This window comes from Tamandua tetradactyla, chromosome 24, assembly GCF_023851605.1.
Source record: "Tamandua tetradactyla isolate mTamTet1 chromosome 24, mTamTet1.pri, whole genome shotgun sequence".
NCBI classification, from domain to species: Eukaryota; Metazoa; Chordata; class Mammalia; order Pilosa; family Myrmecophagidae; genus Tamandua; species Tamandua tetradactyla.
This window is the reverse complement of record NC_135350.1, coordinates 25,607,497-25,615,903: the sequence shown is the minus strand read 5'-3', so window position 1 is coordinate 25,615,903 and position 8,407 is coordinate 25,607,497. Positions and strand designations below refer to the sequence as shown.

At 37.6% G+C, this 8,407-nt stretch overlaps 1 pseudogene; it reads right to left on the bottom strand.

The window, feature by feature from the left end:
* Positions 1-4,473: 4,473 nt before the first annotated feature.
* LOC143668160 (small ubiquitin-related modifier 2 pseudogene) lies at positions 4,474-4,818 on the bottom strand (annotated as a pseudogene).
* Between the last annotated feature and the right edge of the window lie 3,589 nt (positions 4,819-8,407).

Sequence of the window (8,407 nt, the reverse complement as noted above, 5' to 3'; positions counted from 1 at the left end):
CTAAGATTGATTGTAGCTAGTATGTGTAGGGTTCCCAGGTAATAAGAGTTTGATTTTTCTCTTATCTGCACTTGGAAGTCCTATAAGCCATAGTGCATATTGTTATTTGATTAGATGTAATCTTTCTCATGGATATTACAATATAAAGGGCATATCTCTGTAGGATTTCTTAGGTTGCAATCTTACTCACACTGGTTCATGCGGTGTGAATAATATTTTATGATGTAGTTGTGAGACATACCAGGGCTGGAAAGGTTTTCTGAAGCAGAGAAACAAGGGAGGTCTTTTGATTTCAGGGTGCTACTAGTTAGGAAAGCTTTGAGGAGAAAAGAAAGTCCCAAATCTTTTCTCTTTCACTCCAGACCCTTTTACAACTTATGTCAAACTCTAAGGGCCTCATCTACCTCCTTCATCCTTAATATCCATGTTCTTTCAAAATTTGCTTCTCTGCCATCCTCCAAATCCAGCCCCTTCCTCATTCAAGCCCTCTCTCACCAGGGTCCTTCTCCACTTTTCCAGTTCTTGGCTTTGTCATCTCTGACCCAAAGTGAGACCCAGGTCAAGTCCCTACTTGTGGTAATATGGTCACTCCATCTCAAAGTCATCCTTGGCTCCCTGCATCCCATTTAGTTCTCACATCCCTTCTCTGGCATTGGGCCTCATACCCTTTCTTGTTCCGAGTTTTCAGTATGGAGATCAACCTCACAAACTGTACTGGAAATTTATGGTCATAGACTTTTTTAAAATTTCATTTATAGTCTCAATTGCAATTAGTATAATGCCATTATACAACAAGTATTCAATTATTGTTCATTTGTACTCATTTACCTTAGGACAGGAATATATAGTAATATGATAATGAGTAAGATCCAGGGTCTTCTTGTTAGTGTTTGAAGATTAGCCATGGACAGGAGAGTTCAGGTAAACAGCACAGAAAACTCTCCTATGACGAATGAACTGTTCAGTGCCAAGAGATTTCAAAGTGGAGTTCAGAGGAGGTTCACACCAGCTTATCTGTCCATTTGAGATTTCCCAGAACTTGACTCAATGGCTGGCAAACTATGCATGCTCAGATGTTGATTGACACAATTGATGGAGTGACTTCTACTTTTTCCAGAAGACTTGGAAGAAAGTAGGAAACTAAGAATTGTTTCAAACTGTGTGTTGGAAAGGAGAAGTATAGATAGATTCAATAGTGGGGATAAGGGAACTTGAACAAATCACTTGCTCTTTTACATCCTCTCTTTTACATGGTCCAAAAGTCTCAGGCTCTGTGGGCTCTGTTTGTTTTGATGGCTCTGTTTGCTCCTACGTGTTTTCAAAATGGTTCCCTCTTAAAGGGCTCCAGTAAGCAACCCACCTTGAATGGGTGGAGACGCATCTCCATGGAAACCATCTAATCAAAAATTACACCCACATTTGGGTGGGTTCCATCTCCATGGAAACAATAAAAAAGATCCCTCCCAGCAATACTGAATGGGAATTAAAGAACACCACTTTTCTGGGGTAGATAGTAGCTTCAAACTGGCACACAGAGCAAAAGTGATTTTGTACTTGTGATTATGTTAAGGATTTTAAAATGAGGAGAGTATCCGGAATTACCATGATGAACACAATCTAATTATATGCATCTTAAAATTGGAGAACCATCCCTGGTTTTCTTTAGAGAGGCAGATGTGATTTAGAGAGCCATGTTTACTCCAGTTTTCTATTTTTGCTGTGACAAATTACCACACACTCTCTCTACAGGTTAGCAGGAAAACAGGAAATGGCATCCATGGTTTTCACATCTAATTCATTTCATAGAATTAATTATGAGATAGATATCACCACAACCACTTTGTCAATGTAAACACTAAAGATTCAACAATTATTCCTAAATTTCTCATGTTACACAGCCAATGGTAGAATCAGAATTCTAGGAGAATCTCTTGCATCTCCAGAATATATGCATCTTCCATTTTTCAGTACAGCAGCAGTATCATAATAACTAATATTCTTGTCACTTTTACTATTGCTAGGTGGAATTCTAATTTCTTAATATATCAACCAGTTTATTCCTCAGCATAACTTTTTGAGGTAGTGATTACTGTTATCCCTGCTTTTCAGAAATGTTTTTTATCTAACTTGATCCTTTTTTGTATGCAGTATGGCAGGGTCACATTTGATTATTTTTCCATGTGAGTATTCAATTATTTCAGAACCATTTGCTGAATTTTTGTTTGTTTGCCTGTTTTGCTTATTTGCTTTGTTTTTTTTTGGAGGGGGAAGTGCATGGACCAGGAATAGAGCTCGGGTCTCAACATGGCAGGCGAGAATTCTACCACTGAACTACCCTTGCACACTCCATCTTGATCATTATTAAAGCTACTTTTTGGGTCTTCTAGGACAGTTTTCCAGAACAAATCAGCATTTCTTCCCTCTAAGTTGCTTATAACACAGCCAATTCTATTGAGAGTTGATGCAGTTACTGGCTATTGCATGCTCAGCCAAATATCCTACTTCATTTGATTTTTCCAATACCCAGCTCTATAAGTTCTGCTTCCAATTACCTGCCATCTTGGGAACTTCTCAATCTTGTCCTGAGCAATCACTTCATTTTTTCTAGGTTGAGAACCAACATTTTCCCTGTCCCAGGTCTTTCTCTTTAATGAACATATTTACTACATCATGTGGGAGGCATTTCAGTAGCTAGATTCTGAAGAAGAGGTTCAATAAGAGGCAAATCTCTTGAGGTATTTTTGTGCTGTATTAGGTTTCCTTCCTATATGATAATTTTCACATATATTTCAGCCTTGTTAATTACATTCACAATGTTGTGTTTTGATCACTCCATGCATTACCAAAGCATTTCCATCATTACAAATAGGAACCCTATACAATTTTGTTTTCAGCATGGGTGGGTTCCAGTAATTGAACCCAGGTCTCATATGGCAGGCAAGAATTCTGCCACAGAACCACTACTGAATCACCCACAGATAGGAACCCTATACATTTTAAGCCATAACTTCCTATGTTTCCTGGTAAACTATATTCTAGATTGTGAGTCTATGAGTTTTCTCATTGTAATTGTTTCAAATTCATGAGATTACACAATATTAATTCTTTGTATCTGGGTATTTCACTCAATATGATGTCTTGAAGCTTTATCCATGTTGTCATGTATCAAGACTTCATTCATTTTTATGACTAAACAATATTTCATTGTATATATATGCTACATTTTGTTTAACTATTCATTCATCAGTTGATAAACAATTGAGTTGTTTCCATCTTGAAGAAATTGTGAATAATGACGCTTTGAACATTGGTGCACAAAGTATATGTTTAAGTGGCTGTTTCAATTATTTGGAGTATATATTGAGGAGTGAGGAGCATATATTGAGGAGGGTCTTATAGTATTATCACAATTAACTTTCAGAGGAGCAGCCAATGTGTCTTCCACAGCAACTGCAATATTTTACATTGCCTCCTGCAATGTAAGTGTTCCCGTTCCTGAAGATGCTTCCCTATGTTTTCAGCTAGGGTTTTGATACCTCTAGACATTATATTTAGGTCTTTAAAGGAGTTTTAGTTGATTTTAGTATAAGGTGTGATAGGCATCCTCCTTCCTTTTTGTGGAATGGAGATCTTATTTTCAAAGAACCATTGCTTCCCCAATTTTGTTGAAAGTTTGAATAAGATTTTGTTGTAACTATATATCCATTTGGTAGTATTGATATCATAGAAATATTTTGTCTTCTAAACCATGAATATGGCATGGACTTCCATTTATTTAGGGTTTCTTTAATTTCTTTTAGCAATGATTTGTAGTTTTCTTTATACAAGCCCTTTCGCAACCTTGGTTAGATTTATTCCTATATATTTGTTTCTTTTAGTTGCTATTGTGAATGAAATTATTCTCTTGATTTCTTCCTCCAGTAGTTCATTGCATGTTCATAAAAACACTACTGATGTTTGGATGTTGATCTTGTACAGTACCACTTTGTTGAATTCATTTGTTAGCTCTAAGAGCTTTGTTTCAGATGCCTCAAGAGTTCTCATATATATGATCATGGATTCCTCAAGACTTTCCATATATTGATCATGTCATCTGAAAATAGGGAAATTTTTTCTTTTTCTTCTCAAATTTGGATGCCATTTATTTATTTTTCTTGCCTAATTACTCTGGCAAGAACTTCGGTAAAATGTTGAATAGCATTTACTTGGCAACCTTGTCTTCGTTTAGATCTTACAGAGAACGTTTTCAGTCTTTCACCGTTAAGTACTATTTTAGGTGTGTACTCTTGCAGTATGCCCTTTATTGTGTTGAGGATAATTCCTTTTATTCCTAGCACTCTAAGTATTTTTATCAAGAAGGTGTGCTGGATTTTGTTGTTGGTTTTCATCACTTGTTGTGATTGTGCTTTCTTCTCTTCACTGTGTTAATACGGGATATTACAGAGTTCTGGAGTAAAGTAGCAGGCTCCCTTTTTAATACCCACCTCCCATCTGCTGTTGGAACACATCAATTTTATCTTCATCCTCCATTTCCAACTGTGCAGGTGTGCCGGTTTCATTGATTGGCTGCCCATCAAATCAGAATCTGATCTGCCTCATTGACAAACCCTGTCATTCACAATAGGCTTTCATTTGTTTACTAAGTGGTGTATGCCTCTTCATCTTAAACTGCACCACAGAACCATCTTGCCCCACCATCTTCAAATTAATATGATCATGCTTCTCAGTCTTTACTCCTTCCTTGGACTTTTCGTCTACCACGGGGAGAGCGGGAGTCTCCTGGGCTACTGCTTCACAAAAGAGGTACCGGGTCCACATCCTAAGAGCAAACAAGCAGCACCAGGAGCGGCAGAAGAAGGAGGCGGCAGTTCGCCAATGCCTTCTCAATATCCTTTATGTCATTATGAACAACCTTAATTCGTTGTTCCACTTCTGTGTCTCTCCATATCATTTAATTCTGTCATTTAGCTGAGTCATATCTGCCTGGCTCTTCTGTTTTAGACAGGGCATTTTAATGTCCTAATGAGGTTATTTTGCAGCTTTGTTTCTGTCTCTCATGTAAGATTCTGATTGTACTTGAAGATCGCCTTGGCATTTGTTTTGTCAGTCCTTCCCTTTGAAACCAAGTCCCTAATCTCAGTGGGGAATTGCAATGCTTCTTAGGGCTTTATTTGAGACCTAGGCAGATACGCAATTTCTCAGACTGCGTTTTCCGCTTGCCCCCGGCAAAAGTCTTCTTGTCCCAATAGGACCACCTGTCCCTGACTGCAGGTGCAATGTCTAGGGGCCATTCAGTGCATTCAGCTGGCCCTGCTCTCTCAGCCTCACCTCTCCATCTGGACACACCTGTGTTCTCTGGGCCTCCGTGACAGACGATGAGTAACATCAGGACCCAAATAAGTCTCTTGCTGGTTGGATGTCAGACCTGCACAATCCTACATCTCCCCGCCTCCTTGGAGGCTCCCCGTCTTTGCGATAAAAAACACCACCCACTGCAGTGTGCCACAAGGCGTTGGAGTAGACGCAACATCTCGACTAAATCGAGTCTGTGCACAGGAAAAGCATATCTGTCGTCTTCCAACTTTGCTACAGGAACTCCCAGCTACAGAGCCGAAGGGAAAATCTTCCTAAACCAGCTACAGCAGTAGGCAGAGTTGTGACTGAGTACAGTCACCCTATTCTCTCCAACCCAATTTTTCTCTGAGGGCCTCCCTATATAGGGTAGAATGCCCTCCCTGGAACCACTGTCCCCATCATTTTTCTATAAGCTGGGGTGAACTCAGCCATCTTGCCTGAAGTCCTGATTTTCTGATATCTTGTGTGCAGCGTAAATATTCAGCTGCCATTAAACACACTAGAAGATATAAATATAAGCTGATGAAAGAAAATGCCAGAAACCTGAATTGCTCATATAAACTCAAAACATCTCCTCCCATGAAGTCCCAAGAGTATAAATTGAAAACCTAATGAAGCTTATGATAGCCTCATGTTAATATCTCAAAATATGTTAAGTCCTGAGAAAATTTTCATATATCAAGCCTTATATGGTTGTCTTAGATAACCTCAGGTTCTTCTATTGTCAACTAATAATATTAACATATCTAGAACTCTAAGTGCAACTTAGGAAAAGAGGTTTGAAAATCTTGCAAAGGCTATAGAAACCGCTGAAATTAGTTTGTTTCAATTTGGCATTTCTTTGGTATTTAACCACTGAACTTTTTTTTTCCAAATAATGAAGTTTCTCATTAGCTTCAAGTTATTTCACAATTACACATGAATTTTGGCAATGTAAATTTTTACTTCATTTCTTTGAAATTTCTTTATAGTTTAAGAAAGTAAAAAATAAAATGCTAATTATAAAGATCATTGAAAGTGATACAAAAATATTGTAATTATAAATTTCACATTGATCATTCAATCCCAGTAGTCCCAAGAGCCTAACATAAACAGCCTGTCTGGTGCATTTCTACACTTTACTTCATACTCAGACAAACTTCTTTAAAAATAAATGGGAATTAAAATTTTTTTTTGGAGTTATCAAATACTGGGTAATATAATTCATATTACTCTCAACCTTGATATTTATGCTGGATACATCATATTCATTCCTCTTTAAAGATATAGTCTGCTCTTTGACATATCCAGTGACAATACCAAAATAGTGATGCATTATTTTTTACTCAAAAGATGTGAAAATCATTTTGATTCTTAAAGCTTTTTTTTCTTCTCCAAACATGACAGCAGTGAATGATCTTGTCTCTGTAATTTACACAGAAAAACTAGTATTTCTGATGGGCAGGTTGCCAAGGGTGGTTCTGCTGGGGAACAGGTTATGTTTGTCTCAAAGTTTTAATACATCTGTCCAATTGATTCTCAGAAACATATAATTCATATTTCTAGTAGCAGTGTAAGCTAGTAGGTGAGTGGTGTTATCTGATGTTTAAAATGTTCTTTCACTGACCAATAACAGTGAAACTCAGCACTTTTGCATATGCTTGTTGACAATTTTTTCTCTGGATTTCCATTATTTGTCAGTTTCCTATTCACTTTTATTTTTCTTAGCAAGATATTAATTCTTGTGTGGGCCATGGTGGCTCAGCAGGCAAGAACGCTTGCCTGCCATGCCAGAGGACCCGGATTCGATTCATGGTGCCTGCCCATGTAAACAAACAAACAAAAAAAGATATTAATTCTTGGCCAACCAGGTGACCAATATTTGTAAAAATTCTTCCTTGAAAATATTTAAGTCAATATTTTTTATTTGAATTTATATGTCCTATGAGAAGTTACAGAATGAAAACAATATATTTTCATATAACTTGCATATTTTCTCTTCTGTATGCATTAGTTCCATTTAGTTGATTTAGAGCCTAGAGGTAAAATAAGAATTTTAATTCATTTTCAGCCATGTTGCTTTTCAAACACTGGTTTTGTCACTTGTAAAAGGGAAGAAATCCTCAGGTAATAAGAAGTTGAACCAAAAGCCTAGTGCAAAATTCCAGAAATTTCTCCTTTACAGATACATCCAGTCAATAGTAAAATAGGGTCCATGGAGAGGTTTGGGGAACCAGGAAGTTCACTTGTAATGATGCTGAAGTCATTTGCCTCCTGACGGCATACTTGACCTCCACCTGAAAGAAAATTATTTACCATTTTTGAAGATAGTGTATAGTTTGAAGCTTTTATGTACCTCAGAAAAGGCCATGTTTTTTAAACCCATTTGTGTGAATGTAAACATATTGTGGGTGGGATATTTTGATTAGATTATGTCAATTGAGATGTGGCCCACCTCATTCAAGGTGGGTCTTAATCCCGACAGTGGAGTCCTTCATAAGACGATAAAGGACACACAGGAAGAGCCCTGAGAGTGTAAGGAAAAACTGTAGAGAAGCTGAGGTACAAGGGCACACTTTCAGATGCTGATTGAAAAAAGCCACAGATAGAGAAGCCAGAAGCTAAAGCATTGAAACCCAGGAGAAAAGGACCAGCAGACTGCACAGTGTGCCTTGATGTCTAACAGAGGAACCCAAGCTTGCTGGTAATTGGTCTTCAGAAAAGGTGACATCCTGTCAATTCCTTAACTGAGACACATTTGTGTCCTTAGAATTGTAAATTTGTAAGCCAATAAGTTGCAATTGTTAGAAGCCAGCTCATTTCTGGTTCATTGCAGTTCATCAGTTTTAACAAATGAAAAGGAATTGTTTTCTTCCATTCATGGTACTCAGTTGGTGTTCATTTAAAATTGGCTTACCTAGCTGTGAATATGTGGAGTTTAGAGGTATGTCTTTTGCTTTTTGTTCCCTTTGTGCCTTGTTTAGTGAGTGAGGGTGAAGAATGGAGCTAATTCCTGGTTCCAGTACATGTTTACTTTCAAAGCTGAAAACTTGGCAGCATAGCCCTTGGTCCT